Genomic DNA, 23,600 nt, shown 5'->3' on the forward strand with positions numbered 1-23,600 from the left:
TACTGACCCCCTCAGCCCTAATCTTATCAATAGCTTGGGGTGGGGGGAAGAAGTAATGGTAGTAACAGCAGGAAGAAGGGAGGGAAGGAGTTGGTTAGATTTCCAAGAATGTAATGGCTCTCTGATACTTTCTCAGGTAGTTGCCTATTCATGGCTCCTTTTCAAAGGAAAAGACCAACTTTCCCAGATTATCTCCCACAAAGACTTGTTTCATTTTAAGAACTTCTATCCAAATGTTGACCTGGAGTCAGGAAGACCTGAGTTCAAATATAGCTTCAGACACTAGTTATGTTACCTTTGGCTTGACCTCTGTCTGCCTCAATTTTCTCAACTGCAAAATGGGGATCATACCTACCTCCCAGCGCTGTTGTGAGTTTCAAATGAGATAATAATTGTAAAAGTGCTTAGCACAGGGCCTGGTACCTGGTAGGTGCTTAATAAAAGCTTATTCCCTCCCGCCCTTCACAGATTTCATCTCTTAACACTCTTGAATAAGAAAAAAAGGGACCATTCCTCTTGTCTTCATGTTCCCTTTGCCTCAATGCACCAAACTTTTCATATGGACGATGCCTTTCATGTGGACTGTGTCATCACTGATAGACAATGAATATTTTAACATAGTCACCAAAATAATAGGATGTCAGGGACTGTGTCTGATTCACATTTGCATCCCCAAATAACATAGTGCCCTCTATGCCATAGGTACTTAATAAATGTTTGTTGAATTCAGTTGAATTAAATATAAATTGAACTTTTTTTTTCCCTTATCAGAAGGAAGGCTGCAGAAATTGTTTGAAAAAATCCAGAGCTTGTGGTCTGGGAATTCAAGAATATGATTTTAAAATGGAAACTTCATTTAACCTTCACCTGCTCTAATGGAATAGTGGTTACCTGAATAGAAATAGAGAATGGTGGGGGTGGGGGAAGGGCTAGAAGAAAAGTCTCCAATTCACATTCCGTGATCCATCAGGAAAAAGGCCAGGCCTTTGTTAGAACAAAGGACAACGCCCTCTTACCAATTCCTGACTTTCTCTAATTAAAAGTAAGACTCATTTTTAGAAATCATAGTCTTATTTGCTAACATGGTGTCAGATTAATTTTATGCCTTTTTAGTTACACTTCAGGATTTAGAATTTAGCCTGCAAGATAGATGTTGAAATCAGTTTCCATTTTAAATAATGAAGACTTGCAAGGGGAAAAAAATTCCTTTAATGAGAGTATCATAAATGCTATACTAAGTCAGTCCTATGTGCCAGGCACTCAGTGTTGATGAGTGATAGCAAGTGACATTGTGTGGGAAAGCATGATTCCCTCAAAAATTAGGGACATACCCCAGACATCCTTACTTTCCTGTTGAGGTGATCTAGTGAATAGAGTGCCACTTACTATCTTATCTATGTGACCCTGGGTAAGTCACTTAAACACTTTGGGCCTCAGTTTACTTAATGTATAAAATGAGAATATTGGCTTTAATAATATTTAGGGTACCTTCTAACTCTGGATCCTATACCTCATTAGGACATTCTGAAAAGAAATAAGATTATTGATATATTTGAAGGTATTAGCTGAGCTAACTAGAGCTGAGTAGAGATTGCTTTGTGCCAAGTCATCCACACTTCCTTAATTGGTCCCCTTTTCTGCAAATGACATGTATTTTTCAAGGTGGCTGCTCAGGATTTCAGCTGCAATTTGTGATCATATAACTATGTAATACTAATTGGCCCATGTGGGAAATGAACCCATGACCTTGGCCTAATTAATGATGTAGCCTAACTTAGCTAACTTCACCCTACTAAAAAAAAGTAACAACTTCTACCTGGGTCATAATAGTATCTTTTTTCCCTAAAAAATAAAATTTTAAAAAGGGTTTTATCGTATATCATTAGCTCATTTCTCATTGCAACATATGTGGGACAGGAATTATCACTTTTATAAATGGATAAACTACATAATTTTAATTTGTATGAGCTTAAAGATAACTGTTGGTACTGAAAATTCGATCATATTTTAGAGATAATTATTCCTAGGGATTGCTTTATGCACATAGAAATCTGGCTGAAATATAAAGAATTTTTTCAGAAGAATGGCCCAATAGAAATCTTATGTAAAGAAGTGTTATTTGAATTTACCTATGTCAAGAGACAGCTGTCGACAGTTGCCTGTATCTCCCCTCTTTCTCTCCTTTTTCCTCCTCTCTTCTCCTCTCCTCTCTCCTTCTTACCTCCCTCTCTTTCTTACCATCCCACCATCCAATAAGGTACTCCCACTTATCTGTACTTATAGGCCTCCAGCTAGCCTGTGCTGGCTACTGTCTGGTGTGTCTTTCTAACCTCTCTCGACTAAAGTCTTTATACCTTGCTTCCTATGTTCTGATGCCCAGGCTATCTTCTTGGATTCCAAGCCTAATTCTTGTTCTGGCCTTTGATAACCTTCCTTGTTATGACTTTCAGGACCCAAATATACCCCTCCCTAGAATGTTCACCTGGTTCCAGACTGGTGTTTCTACCTTGACCACTGTCTTTTTTGCCCTTACCTAGGTCTGCCCCACTCCCATTCCTACCCTCAATATGGTACTATTCTCTTGTCCCCAGAACTTCCAGTCTTAGTTACTCAACCTGAATTTAAGTTGATATTTCAAGTCAAACCAAGTCAACAAGCAATTTTTAAGCACCTACTACATGTCAAGCTTTGTGCTAAGTGTTGTGGATATAATGAAAGGCAAAAAACAGTCCCTCTTCTCAAAGAACTCAGTTTAATGAAGGAGCTAATATTTATCCATGATAACACATGTTCCTCTTTGTACATTTCCTTTGTGGTCAGGGGAAGGAGGGACTTGATTTGAGCAGAATTTCCTTGCCAGCTACACTATTTTTCTACCATGTTTGAAGGAGTCCAATCAAATCAGTCAATTGATCTAAAGGAACTATAATACTTGGAGCTCTCACATCTTTTTCTGTAGTTTCTTTAAAAAAAATTTTGGAGAATTTGCACCTGCAGAAATGCACAGTTTTTTTCACATTAATAAGAGCAAAGATGAGAGGATGTTTTCATTCTGTAAATGAAATTGATGGCCTGCACAAAATAGTAAAGGATATTTTTAAACATGTCCTCATGCTTTGTCTTCAACATTTAAGAAAAATCAATGTGCATTACTTAATTTTTGTGTCAGGAAATGATCTGGGTTAGGTAACACAGCAAGATCTATGCCTTTTTGAAGTACATTGCATAAAAGAAGTACACAAAGGAATTCAGAGTGCTTGTCAAATGATGTCTCCAAAGACTGAGTGCTAACATGAATTATGAAATGTACTGACCAAACACTTCCCCTGTTTCCAGACAGTGTTGCTTTCACAATGTTGTGTTTAGGCTTGCCGGGCTGTACTCCTAACATTGCCACTGAATTTTAAATCACAGAAACCTAGAGTTTCAGATTGGAAAGGGGCCCCAAAGTGACTCTAGTCCAATCCATTCCTGAATAAGAATTCCTCTAGAACATGCCCAGGGCCTTGAAGACTGCTGGTAACAAAGAGCCCACAAGTTCCAAAGTCATCCCACTTCACTTTGGGGTAGCTCTAATTAATACAGCCATGGAACCTGCTCCGCAATTTAAATGTAAGCTCCTTGAGGACAAGAACCCAACTTAAACCTCTTTGTACTATCCTACTGTCCTAGCACAGTGACTTCTACCTAAAAGACAATTTTTTTAAAAAAAATATTCTTTTAACAAATGAATATGTACATTGGCCATCAGTCTGTAAAATGGATCTCCTTGGAGTTGAGTTGTGATTAACAGTGCATTTTACGATTACTCTGAATTTTGTCTTTTGTCTTTTTCTAGTTCCCTAAAGCATTGCTATTTGAAAACCCCAAAATAACTTTAAGTCATAAATATGCATGCTTTTCTTGATCCTCTCTAGTTCCCATATTGTCATCTCCACCAATTGGATATGACAAAGTATTTTAATTCCCATCATGATTGAAACTTTAAATATATAAAAGTCCAGATTTTCAGTCAAGGGCTCTAGAGCTGAAGAAACTAAATGTCCCTATGGGTATGCATTATTTAGTGGAACTCTCTTTTGGACTTCATTGTACTCTTGAAATATGTTTACTCTTCTTCTCTGTACCACCTGCTTCAACAACTTAGAATTCTTGTGCTTTGACTGGGAACATATTGATTCTGAGCCATTATGTTCCAGTCATAGTTTACAGCATTGAATTTTCTTAGAGGAAAGAAGAAGATACACATTGTAGGAAAAAAATAACTCAAAGATAAAATTGAATAGTCTCTCTAATATTTGGAGCTCCCAAACAATTTGACATGTTTTCTTGGGATGTCTTAAAAGAGAGAAAGAAAGTTGCCAGATATTCTGGGTCTCCTCCATGGCCATTTAAAATTGAGAAGAAATAGGGCAACATGGTATAGAATATATGTACCATAATTTTTCCAGAACATTAAATTTATAGCCATAGATACATGTTTGAGTCCTAGCTCAGCTACTAGTAATGTTGTGTAGCCTTGGACAAGTCATACATTTATAAAACAAGATTAGATTTAATGATCCTTAAGCTTCCTTCTGGTATTTAAGCATCCCTTTGTGTGACCTATGGTTAAGTTTGGAGTGTTTGTCATTTGATGCAAGCTGAAAGTAGACAAATCTGAAAGGAAGGAGGAGTTTTACTTGTGTCATCATTCTTAGGATGTTCAGTAGATTCCTTTATGTTCCTCTAACATTTCATTTAAATATGGAAAATTACAGAGTTCACCAATGGGCTGTACTTCTATCCCCCAGGTTAATATTGCATTTTAAACAAGTGCCAAGTGAAATTTGAAGAAACAAAAAGAAGTCAGTTTTTCTTATTGCTTCACCAGATGCATGGGGAAGCCTTAGCCCATGAAAAGCAATATAGATTTTATTTTGAGATACTCAAAATGAAATATGACAGAAATTTACCATATATAATCTCTTCAACCCAGCCTACCCAGATCTGCTTAACCCCTTAACCTCCCTGTATCCCCATCTCTAGTATTCACTTTTAGACTATGATTAGCATTAAAATAAATATATATATATGTTATACATATATTTCTAACACAAAGGTTTACTGACTATAGACTGCCTAGTTGTTCTAGATTTAGATCTGTGTGTGTGTTTTATGATGACCCTCTTTTCCTATATTAAAAGGTGGAGGTGGGACACTTTCAGGAAAGACCACCAATTACCAAAGTGTCCTTATTAACACAAGCCATCAAAATGTGTTTCTCTCTCTCCGGCTGTCTAAAAATTATTTAGGCAAATGACTGAAATATGTTTAGGGAGGAAGAAGGACTTGGTACCACACTATGGTACTGTGAAGCTATAGTGAACTTGATATCAGTACCCAAAGAATCCTAATGGCAATCCCGGTTCTTGAGAAGTCTGCCAGCTAAGTACTGGGCAGAGAGAAAACGTGAGTGGAGAAAAGCACCTCCTCTTCTTAACTTAACTCACCATTTCATTGACTTTGAATTTAAAAAATAGAGGGATTGGATCCAGTAATCTGCTTCTTTGAAAAAGAGGAAACTATTTGAATTAATGATTACCCTATTCTTATGTTGCTTCTTTATAATAACGAAAGGATGAGGGACTTAATGCATGAGACAAAAGCATACTCCTCCCCATTGGGCCAGATCACAAAGTGGATACCAAAAAGCGATGATGTGTTTGAAGTGCTTTGCGAACTTTGATGTGCAGTATAAATGTCTATTACTGTCATCACCATCACCACCAACTTTTATTTACTAAGCATCTGCTATGAATAGGACCCCATGGTGGGCTCTCTTGATTTTTTTTAATTTTGTGTTTTTGGATTATTTTTTGGAGGGGGGAAGGCAGGGCAATTGGGGTTAAGTGACTTGCCCAAGGTCACACAGCTAGTAAGTGTGTCAAGTATCTGAGGTCGCATTTGAATTCAGGTCCTCCTGACTCCAGGGCCGGTGTTGTACTCACTGTGCCACCTAGCTGCCCCTCTCTTGATTTTTTTTAAAGTATAAGACATGATCCCCACCAGCCTGGAGGAGCTTACAATCTGATTGAGTTGAAAGAACAGCCAACGATACATTTTTCAATCTCTTTTCCCAGGACTCACCACAAAAGGTACTTAATTTAATGAAGCACCATATTTCTCACATTTATGCCACCAGAATAGACCGTAGCATTCTGACTTGAACAGAAATGAATCAGAACCCATGAAAAGACCCCATGAAAAGATTAGAAATTTTAAATAATATTTGTGTCATCTATCAGTGCCACCCAAAGTGTGACCAACCACAAAGGCCCATTCTCTTTTTTCTCTAGGAATTTAAATCCCCAGACATACCATGGAGCCAGTAATGTTTACTTCATATTTATACTGGATTAGCTTTCCAGAAAAATACAATTAGCAGATCTTAACAAAACACCTTTTAAATAGAAAGCAAAGCACTTCACTTCTCAACCAGGTATCATCTAAAGGGAGACTTAGTTTGCAGGATAACATCTAGTCATACAATTACTAAGGAAGCACTAGATAATGGTATCTATTTTAGCAGTAAATTAAGTGGGGTAAATGTGGTTTACCACAAGCTTGTAAATAAGCATCTCAATTTACTAGCCCACATTTTTTTTTCTTACCAGCCTGCTTTCCTCAATGTAGGACTGATGGGAGCAAATTTAGCAAAGTGAAATTACTTGGATTTCTTTTCTATGAACTCAATTGTTACCCCTCCTTTCAGAAGAAGCATGCCTGAGATTATTTTTAAAGCATTTTCAGAGGTAGGAGAGGAGGATCCTATTTGTTAAAAGACCCAAGGCTTATAGGATACTCAGATACTTCATTACCATGTATCATGAATAGTATCTTCAACATAGGAGTCAGAAGGCAATAGAGATGGCAGGCACTGAAAAACACACACACACCCAAAACTAACTATATTATTGAAAAAGAAATGACTGATCACTTCTATTAATAATCATTTACAAATGAGCAGTCTGACCATTAGCTTGGCAGAAAAAGGATCAAATTAAAACAATAGTCATTTTTTTGCATATGTTCTACATATTTCAGAAAAGATCACATATTCTTGTCTTTTTAAAAAAAATTTAACTGTCCATATAAGTATTAGATTTAATACTGTATTCTGACATGTAGTTTCTTTCTTATTTATCCTTTTGATGTATTTATTATGTTCTGATGAGTGTTAAAATCTCCTGTTTCCATTTTTTAGCAATTTTATTTTATAATTTGCAATTCACTTCATTTTATGAATTTCCCTGCAATATTATTAGGAGAATAAAGAAAATGATATATTCTTACTTGGATTGGGTCTTGTTTGGGTCTCTGAGGAAAAGGTCATTTGTTTTTACCATTCCCTACCCCTGAATTCAATGACTATTTAGAGAATTTAAATAATTATGTGCTTGCCTATTTTGCTTTTTTCAGGATGATATGGCAGTGTTGAAAGACCAAGGTTCAAATCCTCTATATCTTTTTGAGCCTCAATTTCTTCATATATCAAATGAAAATGATCTCTCATCTACCTTCCTCACAGGATTGTTATGAGGATCAAATAAAATAATGTACAAAATGTTCTGTGATAGGGAAGCACGATATGAAGTCAGCTTTTCATTATTAATTAAGATATATAATAATCGCCATTATTCTTATATTTTTGCAATTACCTCTAAACATGTATTTGGGAAACAGTTGAGAATTGCAGTCAAAAAGGGGGAAGCAATAGAAGTAGGTCCCTGTAAGAATGAGGGTATAAACTTAATTTATAATTAAGTTTATTTAATAATTTTTAGTTTAAATTAAATTTATTTTACTTAATAATTAAGTTTATTAAACCAAAACTCTGGATTAACTCAGGCACCAAATTCTCAGACAATGCAAGGTTGAGAAAATGGGAAAGTGTCCTAAAGGGGGCCACAAGGTGAGGTGATCATACTTTGGGTTTGGATCTGTAGTCCACAGAGCTGGGTCTCATAATCTCAGAATTGGAAGGCTATCCAGCTCATCTCATAACTGACTAAGAATTCCCTCTACCCAGTCACTGGAAAATGGTCATCTGGTATCTGTAAGAGGAAACCAACTAGCTTCTGAGGCAACCTATTCCACTATATATCTCTAGTGGTTAGGAAGATATTTCCTACATGAAAACTAGATATTCTTTTCTGTAGTTTCTACCCATTGCCCCTAATTCTGATACTTCTTCCATGTGATAGCCCTACCCAAGAACTACTCTTCCCTACTCTAATTAGAAAAGTGAATTTACTAGACTATGGAAAACTGAAGAGAAGAAGGAAGTGGGGACATAAAGTTAAGGTGGGTCTGTTCTTTGCCTTAGCCCAGTCTGCATTTTGTTTGGCCACATGAGTTACTTCCTAATCACACGTTCACTAAGTAAATCTTCAGATAGCCAAGAATCCTTTTTCAGCATCATCCCATGGTAGGTACAAGGCCTTGAGGTAAATTGCATTGTATGACCTCTAAGGGTATACCAGTAAATGTTTGACAAGTGGCTCTCTGGAGGGAAAATGTATCCATGAGGCACTTTTAAGTTTAATATCCATTAGTAACATTTTCTCCATCACTTTCTTAAGCCTAAACAATTCACAAAACAATAAACCGAAATCTGATTTGTAGTGTTTGCTGATTTCTGAGATGTAAATGCTCACAGTGAAAATTTAACAAAACCAGCTCTTGGAGCACTAAAGCTTACTGCACCACCCCCTTGATGTCATCCCATAAACATCACTGCCAACAACAAAAAGAAAAAACAACTTCTATAGAGGTGAAATGGAATTAAAACAAATATTAATAGCATCATTAAATTAAAAAGAAAGCATAAAGGGCATCTTGGGGAAGAGTTCATATAGGCAGGAATTCATGGTTTCCCTTTTTCTTTCTGATGATTCATTCATCCATCGTTCCATTCACTTATTCATTCGATACATATTTACAAACCATGATGAGAAAGTAATGAGATAATTTATATATAAGACTCTCAGGAAATTTTTAGGACCAATTATTAGAGACAATCTGTTCCTCCCTTGAGACTGTGGACTTGGCACTGTCCACCTTATCAATACTGTAGAGTTCCCCAAAGCATAGGACCTAGCACCTCAATTTTCTCTACTCCAAGGATAACTTGATCCTTAACCTGTAATACTGAGTGGAGCTGAGAGAAGGAGCAGGAATGATGGAAATCAATGAAATCTTCCATGTTCAACCCCCAGATTTCTTAGCAGTCAGGTTACCCCTTCCTCCTATACTTCTCTTATTTGGTGCTTTTGAAGATAAAAAAGAGAACAAATCACCTGCAATTGCTACGCTACTTTAAAACTTCCTAAATGTTTCTCTAGCTTCTCAAAGGGTAGCATTGGAGGGGGGGACGATTCACAAATCTCTCTTTGTAATCCCCAATTTTTTATAATCTTGTAACTAGATGGAGTAGTTTTGGAAGCCAGGAAGCATTGTTTTGCAGCTTTCTGCATGCACGCACCAAATGAGAATTGTCTCTGGGTTAATTATATCTCTTCCTCAAATAAGGTAATTGACCATCTGGGATGCTTTAGGTACAGTCCTACCTAGAGGAAGGAGAAAACCATCTGCATCAAATTGTTGTGATCCCTTCAATCCCTAAGAGTCTGTAATTCTAGAGAAACTTTGGTTTCTTCAGTTAATAAACTGATTTCAGAGAAGCTTTTATTTTCAAATCCATTTTTAGAACAAGGTCACAAACTCTTTGTCATTAAGGGCCTGGCAAAATCATTCTCATTGTCAACTACCTGCATGAAAGTAAAGGCATCTGCCTCATTTTAAACCAATGAGAGCATCTGTATTTCAACTGCTCCTGTTGCTAAGCTAACATTTTCTCTTCTTGCCCAAGAAAATACTTTAAAAAATTTACCCCCAAAGGTCATTTTGAATGCAAATTAATTCCATCCTCAACAGCATCCACACAGCTCTTCAGCAGCAAATGTTCTCTTGCTGGATTTATTAAGGGCATTACCCATGGTGTTAAAAGACAGGAAAGAAAAGGAAAAAAATACCACTAATGTTCAATTAACATATTTCCTCTGAAATGGTACCTGCCCAGTGAATCAAAATTGCCACACAATACAAGCTTTCTCAAAATTACCAACTCTAAATTTCTGCATTTCACCCCTTATCCTTGTCACTATTTTTTTTTCTCTTAGGAATGCAGAAGTTTAAGGCTCAGATTGTGTCCATTTTCTCCAGGAAGTCTTTCTTTGTCCCCTTGATTATTAGTGCCCTCTCAAATTATCATGTATATGTTTATCAGTTTCCATGGTAAATATCATATCTCCCCAGGTCCTCCACCTCAAAAGAATATAAGCTTCCTGAGGATGGGGACCATTTCTTTTTCCTCTCTGTATCCTCCCACGATGCTCAGAGTGAACACTTAATAAATGCATATTGGATTGGGTTGGATTGGATTGGATTGGTTGAAGATAAACTCAGAAATGAATCAATAATTTTTTTGCCGTATGATGACAAAAAAAGAGTGATCAGGGACTGACTAGGAAAAGTCTTGGTAATCACAGGGGTCTCCTGTGTGTCCAGCCCTTTTCTAGATGCTAAAGAGTATATCAAGATATGTGAGATATGACCCCACACTTAAGAAGTTTACAATGTCATTAAAGAATTATTGCTGTTTGGGATCACAGTAATTCTTAAGAGGTAACCCTTCCAAGTTAGGTCAATACCTGAGACCAGATTTGAACTCACAGTTTTCCTGACTTCAGGCCTAGCACTCTATCTACTGCATCACCTAGCCTAGTTGTCTGTTTGAATCCTAAGTTTGTTATTTATTACCTGTGGAAACTTGGGCAACTCACTTCACTTATGGGTCTCAGTTTTCTCATCTGTAAAGTAATAGAAATGGGCTAGATGACCTTTAAGGTCTCTCCATTAAGAGTTCTTAATCTGGGGTCCAGGAATGTTTAAAAAAATATTTGGTAACTGCATTTCAATATATTTTTTTTGTAATTCTATGTATTATATATTTTATATTTAAGACTATACTTCTGAGAAACAGTTCATAGGCTCCATTAGACTGCCAAAGGGGTCCACTTAAGAAACCCTACCTATGATCTTATGATATCCTGTATGGTAACTAAGTTGTACCATTTTTTTCCAGTTCCTAAAAAGTGAAGATTTACATGACCTAGACCAGGGCTGTCCAAAATGCGGCCCACGGGCCACATGCGGCCCACAATACGATTTATGCAGCTGGCTTACAAGCATAGAAATTTACATGAATGCATTAGCAAACGAAGCTGAGCTACAGCAGAGCTCTCACTAAAATGGCAAATCAAAATATATTGTCTATTGTTTCAATAAAAACCTAAGGTTGGACAGCCCTGGTCTAGACCAAGGCTAGGTCTACAGTTACACTCACCTGTGGCTCTTCCATCTTCAGATTCACAATCCACCTTCCTGACTGACCCAGTTACTACGTACCATGAAGAGACTCAGGAGAACAAAGAATGGTTAATAGACTTTACAGTTTGTTGAGTCTTTAAAATGTATTTACTACTTAGAGGTCATTGCTTAGAAATTACCTAAATGTTTTATTTTGTTTATTGAAGTGTATGTATCTATATTTAGAAAGACAATATGATATAGAAGAAAGACTATTTCATTCAAAGTCTGAAGATGTGAGTTCAAGTCCCAACATGAGTACTCCCTAGCTGGATGCCTGGGCAAGTTACTTAGCCTCCTTTCCTGAACTTGTTTCCTTGTCTGTAAAATGAAAATTAATAACGCTTGCAATGCAGAACTTATGAGGTTGATGTAGGGATAGCAGTATATAAATCTCAATGTACTAAATCAGGCAGTGACTCTCAATATGAGGCAAGGCAGTATGCATTTAAATAACACTTATAATGTACTAGGTGGAACAGTGGATAGAGCACCAGGCCTGGAGTCAGGAAGACTCATCTTCCTATGTCCAAATCTGGCCTTACACCCTTACTACTTGTGTGAACCCAGGCAAGTCACTTAACTCTTTTTGCCTCCATTCCTCATCTGTAAAATGAACTGGAGAAGGAAATGGCAAACCATTCCAGTATCTTTGCCAAGAAAACCCCAAATGGGATTACAAAGAGTCAAACACAACAGAAAGACCAACTTAAGAACAACAACAAACATTGTGTGAAGTACTGAGGATACAAATACAAGAGAAAAAAATCCATGCCTTCAAACAGCTTACTTAATGGAGAAAGAAAAAACACAAAAGGGAGCTTAAAAGAGAATGGAGGGAGGAACCTATGAGAAATCTTCCAGGGTCAGAAGGCCATAGGGGAAGATAGATATTCTAGCAAAAGGAGGCCCCCTGGCACTTTCCAGGGTAAGCTGGCATCTGGAGCCTGAAAGGCCGGAAAGACAGCATTAATTAAATGCTTACTATGTGCCAAGAACTATAAGAAAGAAATATAGTTCCTGTTCCCCAGAGCATACGTTGTAATGGAGGAGACAACATGGAAACATTTCAGTATATATAAAATCTACACAGAGCACAGGAAGGTGATTATTAAAAATTATAAATTAAATAAAATTAAAAATTATATAAAGGCAAATAATTTGCAAGCTCAGTTAATATGCTGTACAACATGCTAGAAAGGACAGGAGGTTTAGAATCAGAAGACCTTGTTTTGCATCTTGGCTCTGCCTCTTACTGAGTGACCTTGTAAAACTCATTTGTCTTCCATTAATCTCAATTTCCTCCTCTAGGAAATGGGGACACTATCAAGTTATTTTGAATCAAATGAGATTTCTGTGAATGCACATTATAAACTGTAAAGCTTACATACAAATGTAAGAGGTCGTCGCTGGTGTTATTTGCTTTGTTGGTGTGCACACTCTAGTTGCTGGGAAACTGGAAAAACAACCAGGGTAAGAGGCTAGTGGTCTGATTTTACAGTTTGCAGGATAGTTGGATCTGGGCCTTTAAGACTGGTGGCTGGCAGGTATCCTTTGGCAGAGATATGCCAGCACATTCCCTACTGAATCCACAGATGGGTCACCATCTGTTTGCAGCAAAACCACCTCTACCCAGCTCTAGGAAAGGGGGAGGGGGCAAAGATGTATGTAGAAGGTCCTTCCCTTCTGTATCTACCGGAGAAGGGTAGAAATCTTACAGATGAGAAGAATGAAGACAGTCTCAAATAGTAACCCTGAAAGGTCAGTGCTTATGTCTTGTTCCATACAGCACCACACACTTACGAAATACTTCCAGGTGATGAAGAGAAGAGGATATATTGGATCTATCCGCTCCTGGTCAAGGTTTGGTCTCATTTTCTGAATCAAAGAGAAAAATGACATATGTGGACTAGGGATTCAGGTTCTGAGAAGGCTCCTCCCCAAACCAGCCATCTCAGATCAGCTCTCATTGAGTTTGTACCTGGGGCTTATGCACATACGCATAGGTTTCTATCCCCGATGGAAGTCTTGTTGGTATAGTTGTTAGAGTCCTGGATTTTGAGTAAGGGAGACTTGAGTTCAGATCCTGCCCCAGACCCTCGGCAAAGGTCTCACAGCTCTTAAATTCCCAATCTCATACTTTCTCAGCCTCGATTTCCTCATCCATAAAATGAATGGGTTAGATTCAAGGGCTTTTGAAGTTCCTTCCAGTTCTAAACATATGATCCTCTGATTCTAGTTTCTCATGCAAACACCCAGCACCAGGTACTCCCAGAATCATAGGCATACCCCTTAATAGACTGCAGTCACCAGGCCTATCCACAGTGACCTTGAGGGATAGGCTTCCCTAATATTTTTTTTGTCCCTTCACCTGTTTCCATCTCTCTTGATGAGTCATTTTCCCCATCACCCTGCAGAGCCACCAGTAGAATTCCCAAGTGCCCAAGTACTACTTCTACCCTGAGACAGGCTGTTTCTGGAATCAAAACAAGGCTGGGGCAGCACTATTTAGGTACAACAGGCTCATTGTTTGCCAAGGGCACAAGCAAACGTTGCAGGTGGCTTCCTTTCCCTAGTGTCCTTAGGGGGAGCTGTGAGTTTTTTCATGGCATGCCCTCATAGCGGGGGAGAGGGGAGAGCCACTTGAGACACCAGCATGCAGAGAGACAAAGCTCCCTAATCACAGAGACCAAGCATTCTATTCAGGCCCTGCCAACGCCTGAAATGGTAGATTGCTTCCTGCAAACTCTTTAAGATAAGGGAGCACATCAGGATAAGAGATTTGATCTCTCAAAAAATCCCTTATCTGGCCACAGACACGGTTTGCTTAGCCACAGGCAGCCATCTTGCAACTGAATGTGCAGACATACACATGAACCCTAGGGTCCAAGCAGGGCTGGGTGGGAAAGGGTGAATGAATGGATCAGATTAAATATCCTCACAATTCAAAGCAGTAACAGCAACTCCCATGACCCATGTGCTACTGAGCATGAGCCAGCAATAGCATCTCTGTTTAAAGAGCAAAATTCACAATCCATCATTATGAAACCATGGCTGCAGTAGCTACCTCTTCCCTTGTGTCATTACAGTGATAGGTAGGCAGTAGAGGTAAGGTGAGAATGGAATAGGATGGAACATGGAGTCTCCATGGACAGGCGGCAGATGTTAATAGATTTGGAGATGTGGTCATTAAGAAGTTTTTCTCACGTTTCCCCGCCCCGCTCCTCATAGTAACATAAGTCCATCCCTCTTGTATTTTTTTAATGTTTTATCGATAATGATGATGATGATAGAACTAATTCTTATGATAACTGAAACACTAAAGAGCATTCAAATGTCATCAATTTGGACTCCAATGATTCACATTGATAGGGGCAGCTAGGTGGCACAGTGGCTAGAGCCTTGGCTTGGAATCAGGAAGATGCTAGCTGAGTGATCCTGGGCAAGTCACTTAACCCTGTTTGCCTCAGTTTCCTCATCTGTAAAATGAGCCAGAGAAGGAAATGGAAAACCACTCCAGTATCTTTGCCAAGAAAACCCCAAATGGGATCATGAAGAGTCAGACATGACTGAAATGACTAAGCAATAAAAACAGCTTCACGTAACAGAACCCAGAAAAAAATAACCAGCTGCCAGTAAAAATCAGTTGATGGATCTGTGATGGAGTCAACCACGGTAAAGTAGCACATACATGAAGATTACTTCTTGTGTCAGTGTGAACATGGTATATAAAGATATCCCTTGTTTCCATCTTCCTGATGTAGTAAGCATAACCCCAGCATAACATTATCCCAAGGTTCTACTGAAACTCCCAGGGCCACTTCTCTGTAGCTTTGTTCAGGCTTGAAAATCCATTATATTTCTGTGACAGGAAATGTCACAGAAGCACATTAAAGTGAAGCCCGTAATCCTCTCAGAGATTCAGATGGTTCCACAAACACTAGTTAAAGATCTTAAGCTGCCGGGAAACCATTTCACAGGTGTACCTCCATTTACATAATAGTGTTTCTGAAATTTGCATGCAAATCAAATTTTAAGAATCAGATTCTTTTTTTCTTCCTCTGATTTATGCAGCTGTTCAATGATGCTTTCATCTTCATTTCTGATTGATCTTAAATTGGCAGTGGTTCCTAAGACTTGCTTTGAGTTCCTCTGTCCCTAATCATCTAGTCAAGTAGCTAATGATCTTTAAAATGCTTAAATGTACTTTGGGAGCTTAATATTTAAAGCAACCCTACCCTGAATTTATTTCTACAGCAAAGGATCCTTTTGCAATGAATAGTCACTCCCTAAGTTGTCAGTCTAGTTAGTAAGTTAAAATATTCCCATTTATTAGGTTTACTACAAAAAAGCATTATGCTGGTCAAGAAGGAGGTACCTTTGGTCATCTAGGTCTCTCATAAAGATGATGATTATAACGCTAAAAGCTAAAATCATATAATTTTAATGTATCAAGATCAAATGTAGCTATAAGAAAAATAAATAATCATGATAAATCTTTGTATTAATGCTATCTTACCTCTAAATCTTTAGAGGTGAAGGGTCGGATACTACAGCTAAGCCAATTAGTACTGGGGTGAGGGGTGAGTTTGATAAGTTAGGAAAGATATGAGTTATCTCTGGCAACCGCAGTCATTGAATACAGTAGAAAACACTGCTCAAAACCTTTCTGTTCCAGAAAAAAAGTGTAGGCCCTGGTCCATGACAGCACACATCTCAAAGTATCTATGATGTATTACAAGGGCAAATGTAGCTTTGACCAACTCCACTGGAGAAATAAGGAAGACTGAGCAGGAGAAATTATTGGACTCTTTTCTCTAGGGAATTCAGGGAGTGGACGATGGATCCAGGAACAGAAAATACACTCATACGTGGCATCTTTTGCTAATGTTTGTCAAACACCATAGAATACTATACACACACTCTAGATGTATTAGCACTGTGCTCCATCATGTATTTGCAGATCTTAGTAAAAAAAAAAACTCTCTCCTGAGTCAGAATAATAGGATAGGCAGTGCAGTCGGGCTATAGGGGTAGGAAGGCAGCATCTGCCACCGTTGATCCCAAAATGTGTAGGACATGACTGGGTACGACTTCAATTAATGGGTGTCATGCTCCCTTTCGTAAAATAAACCCTCATTGTTCTGTTAAGTAGAGTGACTGTGTACACGGTGTGATAGAAAAGAAGAAGAATGATAGTAAGCATTCATGTAGCATTTACCTTGTCCCTGGCACACATTTATGTAGCGCTTACTTTGTCCCTGGCACACATTTATGTAGCGCTTACTTTGTCCCTGGCACACATTTATGTAGCGCTTACTACGTCCCTGGTGCTATGCTAAGCCCTTTACAAATATTATTTCCTTTGCTCCTCCCAATAACCCTGGGAGGTAGGTGCTGTTATTATCCTCATCTGAGGCAAATGGAAGCTAGATGATGCTCCCTGGATTATACAGCTACTAAGTGTATATAAGTATTGTACAGCTATAAGTGTAAGGGCTGGATTTGAACTCAGATCTTCCAGAATCCAGCCCTACTAGAAGGCAGAGAGGAATCAGTTTACCTTCAGGCAATTCTACTACAAAGGTTTCAGGTCCTTACATGTCTGCGCTTTTTCCTTCTTATTAGTGCTGGGCTGGTGCCCTAGACCTTAGAGGGAGAGAACCAATATAGAGAACCAAAAATATACAACCACGTATGTTTTTCCTCAAGGCATTTTGTCAGGTTGAGATTGTACTCCAGAGTATAATCACAAATAGCAGCGCTTAGGCATGGCCTGTGATGATGCCATATATTCAGGTTCAGAGGATGCTGAGCACCTATTATTCCCTGTGTTAGATCACTCCCAGTGTTAGTGTGGCCAGTTAGGATCAAGAGTCGTAGCGCTATGAAATATGCTGCAGTGACAGTTCTGCTGATAAATTCCCAGGGCTATTTCCCTAAAAATTTGTTTCAGGCCAGGGGGAGGTCTTTGCTCAATTCTGACTTGCCTTACATAATAATTTTTTTCTTCCTGTGCACATCCTGCATTTAAAGCCTGTTCTCTCTGGCATGCATCACACTCTTGCACCTTCTAGTATTCACAGTACCAAGTGGCCTATTGGTACTGGCACTGGCAGTGAGAAAATTTTCCACCCAGAGAACGTGCCAGTGTGAAACTGGAGATCTTAGCCAATTCTGTAATTGTTCTAATCCTAGTATGGATGATGCGACCATCTGCCTTAGAGTAAATGGAATGGACTCAGTAGATACATGGGCAGCAGCATTTATTTTCATATGTCCCCCTAAGAACGTCCTTAGAGTATATTTCACTAGAAAAACAACATTCTACATGATTATTCATAAACAGTTTACCTGACAAGTAGTCAGTCATGGAATGGGATATGGCATTCTAGTCCAAGAGAAATTAGAGAATGAAAGGAAATGAAAAATCTCCCTCCATCTTCAACGTTGGTGACTACGATCGCTGACAAATCCAAATCTGAGTCTCATTTACCCAGTGTGTGTGCTTCATTGGCAGAAGGATACATGTCTGCAAAGCTAACAGAAGCAATCATGCTGTAGATAAACTCACATTGAGAGGGATGACATTAAGATGGGTATTATACTGCAAAGAGCACTGGGTTTGAAATTCTAAGACTGCAGATTTGGAAGGGACCTTGAAGATCATCTGTTCCAACACTTTAATGTTACAGATTTTGAAACCAAGACCCAGAGAAATTCAAGGTCATCACATCCGTAGCAAGGGCAGAGAAATTGGAGAAGGGAACTATACCTCACCTTGTCTCACCTTCATACCTTTACCTAATCATTAGTGCTAGCATGAGTATGCAGTGATTCATTGTCCTCATCAAATTGTGCATGGCACTGAATGGAAGGGTTAACATAATCATCATTCTTGACATTTAAAAATTTAAAATATGCTGCATTACAGATTGGCTGTGTCCAGAGTAAAATGAAGTATTGGTCAGACCTGATGGATAGTTTCTTTTGGGATCCCCAGCCCCATAATCAGAAGCATCTTGTTCTGCCTACCTCCTTTTTCCTATCTCATGTCTCCCAGGGCATCTTCCAAGCTCTGTAATATGGGAAGTAGAGACTGGAGCTCCCAGCATACCTTCTTCTTCTTCTTCTTTTTTAAAACTTGATATTTATTAGTCCCAAAATAGTACATTTAGCATGACAAAGATTTTAAGTAATCATGGTTTAGAAAACCAAAGGACCTGGAACAAAGTTCCCTGCCTTATATCTTATAATTACTATAACGATTTATGTCTGATAGAAGAAAATCATAAGTGGTTATACATGAGGAGATTGAGATAGACAACGTGTGCATGCACATATGCATTTATATATATAATGTATACATACATATATACAACATAGAGGGAATTGAACACTAGTTAGGAGAAAAGATTGCATAGAACCATATAGACCAAAATATTCTTGTGCGTGTAAGTCAGTGCTAGGCCATATGTGATAAGTGATATGACAATTGAAGGGCTGTTTTGCAACAACAACCATTTTGAACTCCTAGAGTCCACCACGTAACTTAGCTCTAAGGAAAGCATGGACCTGACATGGCAATGAGTAATAATGGGAACTGTTTGGGGGTAGGTAGCATGTGTAGCATGTGTCCTCAGTCCCAAGACAGGTAAGCCTCCATTTGGCAATTTCCAGGTATGGAAGAACAGAGTCAACAACCTCAGGTGGAGCTGTTTGCTTGGGCATTGTATAGCTACATTCAAGTCAAAACCACACAAAAACACCAGAACAACTTGGTTGGTATTTTCGTGGTAAATCTTGATTCTGCAGTAACTTGCCAGGCATATGTGAATCTTTTGGGTCCTCTGTAAACACATTCAAAATAGGAGACACTCTCTTTTATGTCTAATAGTAGTTTTTATCTGTGTGTGTTTTTCTTTTTTGAAAGTACTTAGCATTCTCACTTCTGCTTATTGCTTCTCTGTATAACTCAGGAAGAAAGAAACATTTCTGTATGGTTCATGTTAAGTTCATACCAGTCACACAGCCAGGGCCCAGACCCCCAATGTATTTTTAAAATGTGTTATTAGTGTTACTTCTGGGAGCAAGCATAGTAGTTTCACTCATGTAGATGGTGGGTATTCTTCAGATGACCCAAAGAGATTTCAGAAACCTCCTGAATACATAGAAGATAAAAACATCAAGAAGGTTTTTCCATTATTTCCCACATTTAAGACTGAATAAAATTAACATTTTTCCATTCCTAAATGGTTAAAAGATTTTATCCAAGAATCACTTTGTAATAGATGCTAAAAGAGTATTTTTATTTATTTATTTATTTTCTTTTAGTTTTCAACATTCACCTTTATAAGATTTTGAGTTTTAAATTTTCTCCCCCTTCTTCCTCTCCCCCACTCCCAACATGGCATGCAATCTGATATAGGCCATACATGTACAATCACATTAAATATATTTACACATCAGTCATGTTGTAAAGGGAAAAACCACAAGAAAGGAAAAAGCAAAAGAAAAATAAAGGAAAATAGCAAGCTTCCATCCGCATTCAGGCTCCATAGTTCTTTCTCTGGATATAGATAGCATTTTCCATCATGAATTAAAAGAGTATTTTTAAAGGGCTTAGGGCATGGGGTTTTTGTTTAAAAAAGAATATAGGTGACTCCAAACCCATTTATTTTACAAATGTCATCAAGAAAGATCTGCCCTAGAGGGTAACAGCCTCCAGCTCCTCAGCGGAGTCTGCTACTAGACTCCAGGTGGGACCTTTTACCAGAAGTTAGCACAACAGTAGGGTCTTCAGGCTCAGGAAATGTCCTCTGGTAGTTCTGCCCATTTGGCCCCACTGCCATTTGCAGATGTCACCAGCACACTGCCAGCCCATGGACTGCAGACAGAGAGCACTCACAGCCAAATGGGAGTACCGAATATGCGGTACAATCATGTTGTCAACCCCTCGAGGGATGATTACATCAGCTTACTTCTTAATTGGCAGCAGAATTCCTCAAAGGCAAGTTTGACAAAGATGGTGTCCTGAGTTAGTATCAGCTCCAAGTCTTTCCCAAGATGCGTATCTCAGAGAACTGTACAAGAGAACCTTACATCTGAGTCAGGGCCAACAAAGAGTCGAAGGTGAAACATGTCCCAGATCTCTTGACTATGAAATACCACAATGCTCTCAAACAGAGCCATATCCCTGGGTAAACCACAGGTGTCTCCAGTAACCTGGGAGGCAGAGGTGAGGAAATGGGATGCTGCAGGAGACAGAGGGTCACAGGGTAGTCTGCACAATCAGCTTCAGTGTTGGGGGCACTGAATGCTTGGAAGGAGCAGATCACGAAGAGTCTGCAGGGCCTTGAATGGGTTACAAAGTCATAGGTTGTGACCTCAATGATTTTGCCCTCCACAATGTGTTTGAGGGTGGTGTGCATCAAGTCATTACCAAAAACATCCAGGTGGTCAAAGCTGTAGGTCCCCTTCAGTAATTTGGCTGTCTGCTCCATGGTCAGGACATTATAGAACTAGTCCTGGCTCAGGATGACCAGCTTGTGCTGGCAGTGGTCCACTTCATGCCAGCTCAGCAGTTCCATAATCTTCTACACACTGTGGACTTTCCACTGGCTGTGCTGCTGCTCACCCTGGTCAGGGAGGGTCACCTATTAGGGTGCTCTGCCTCTGTAGCAGCCCAGCCACTGCTGCCTCTATCCAAGGCCATCTCCTGTATACTTTCTAACAGCTAATGATTATAAGATTAGGAGAGGGGCTGAAAATGGACTACAGTACCTACCCCTACTCTGTTTAGGAGATGTAGGAATAGAATAGGTTTCGTACATGCTCTTATTACCTACCAGATTGGAAATACCCACATTGATCTCCTCATATTTCTAATTGACTCAGATATAGTATCCCAACAAGGAAGCTCTGAATGACTTTCCCTAGAGTTGTCCTACACTGGCATTTCCATGAGGCCCTAAGAATGTCACCATTATCATCGATTCAGATCAAGAAGCATTGTTAAGCACTTACTATGGGTCAACGCATTGTGCTTGGTGCTGGAGAGACAAAGACAAGAACAAAACTACTTACATTCTACTGCTGTAGTTACTTAATTGACTGTCTGGCAAATAATGAATTAAGTCACTAAAACAAGACTGTACCTTGAAGCTTAGAAACATGTCAACTTAGGGAAATTTTGTCTTTAGTCCATGAATACTTATTCCTGATATCCTCTTCTCTCATCCTGTCCTGGCTGCGTCTAGTCAATTTGTGCAGAAAAACCGCTTCATGCTAGGGTGTTGGTGACTAAAATGTTACCTCCCGCCAATGATATTTGCAATTGAAAATTGTCATTGTTCATGGATTCAATAATGTCTTTGATCAGTATCAAAGAGGAGAGGTGAGGGGGGAGGTGTTTCAATCAATCAATAAGTACTTATTAAGAACCTACTATGTGCCTTCATCTAATTCAAATGGATGAATCTCTAATGGTAGAATTACAGAAAGGATAGCACCTGGGTGGGAGAGATGTATTTGGGGGTGAGACTTCCCACTCTTTCTGAAATTATATTGTATTAGTTTCTATCTATCAACTTCTCCATAAAGCCATCCCTATGGCTTTATTTTATTGACACAGTTCTGGAAATTTGCCCTTGAATTGGTCAGCATAGACATGATCAGATTTCATTTTGCCATCCTCTCATCTTAATAGAAATTGTCCTCTGCTATAGCTTCCAAGTAAACCATCAGGAAATAATACTTAAATTAAAGGTTGTGCTAAATGCCCGTTTGGTCTCATTTGTCAAACAGACAAAGGAAACACTGGCATTTTCAAAAACAAGAGATTGAAGTACAATTCAGTGGTAGTCATGGACGCCTGCCATGTATTACGATTAGGAGAGACCAAAGCTGTTTTCTCAGCCTGACAGGCAAAGAGCTTGAGCCCTAGCCCATGGCATCCAGGTGCCTGGAGAAAAAGCCACAAACCAAAGAGGACTGCCCAAACTAAAGCTGGCCACGATCCTGGCTGCCAGTAATCTTTGAATGATACAGGACAGAGTCTCCATGGAGTAGGCGTGCTTCCTTCTCTTCTCCAAAAGAATTGGAAAAATGAGACAGTACTAGTTCAATCATAGAAGGTTTGCTTACTTTCTTACTTATCTGTTTGTTTTACAAACAGAGGGGAAATGGAATGTGCAGGTAGACTAGAAGAGTTCAAGGCATCCAAAAGAGCATCTGATCCAGCCTGATTAAAGCACAATGTGTTATGAAATGATACCCATTACGGCGACCTTGGGTATGAATATTTTGCATAGTGCTCAATGTATTACACATAGTAGACACTCAAAAGTTTGTTGAATAGTAAATGAATCTTTATAAAACCATATCCATATAGAATGTAGCATAACACAGTGGAATGAGCCTTGACTTTGGAAGACCTGGGTTGAAATCCCACCTCCGATGCTTTATTTATTAGGTAAGTCACTTTAATCTCCTTGGATCTCATTGTCCGCATCTGAAAAATTAGGAGGTTGGACTAAATAGCCTCTGAGGTCCCTTCCGGGTGGGAGGGCTGTGCAAAGTCATCAGCCTCACTTTCTCCTCTGGAGCCATCTGGGTCCAGTGGCAAGATATAGATCAGGAGGACTGGAGATGGCCTAGGCTGCAGGGGGAGACCTTGGCCTTTTCAAACTAAGGTCTTTAATAGGTCTTGGTATGAACAAGGCAATGCCCATTCAGTGACAAAGGCTTAATAAGAAATGAGGCAAAGAATGGCCTCTTTACCTAAAGCTAGAAGGGAACTTAAAGGGCAAATAGTGCATACAACATGTATGAAAATTGAGGCTAGAGAGGTTAACTGATTATCCAAGCTCACATAGATAGCAAGCATCAGGAATAGCATTTAAACCGGGGTCTTGTAACCCCAAACTCATTTTCTCTATATTGTGCTCATCTGAAGTCATCGGACAAAGTTTTCCCAATTTTATCCAATATAGTTAGTGAGCTGTTATTCACTAACAAGAAGATTTCAGAACTGACTCATGAGAGATTTAGAGAATGGCTTCAGAGAGGTCAACAAGTGTAAAACCTAGGTGCAACAAGGATTTCATAATCCTTGTTATAGATAGACA

At 38.9% G+C, this 23,600-nt stretch overlaps 1 protein-coding gene and 1 pseudogene across 2 annotated transcripts in view; one reads left to right on the plus strand and one right to left on the minus strand.

The window, feature by feature from the left end:
* The window catches only part of SNAP25 (synaptosome associated protein 25), a 98,638-nt gene that overhangs the window by 34,613 nt on the left and 40,425 nt on the right, over positions 1 to 23,600 (plus strand). The gene's annotated exons all lie outside the window — the stretch shown is intronic.
* Positions 20,205 to 21,187, minus strand: LOC118842475 (annotated as a pseudogene).

The sequence above is a fragment of the Trichosurus vulpecula genome, chromosome 3 (genome assembly GCF_011100635.1).
Source record: "Trichosurus vulpecula isolate mTriVul1 chromosome 3, mTriVul1.pri, whole genome shotgun sequence".
Taxonomy (NCBI): Eukaryota; Metazoa; Chordata; class Mammalia; order Diprotodontia; family Phalangeridae; genus Trichosurus; species Trichosurus vulpecula.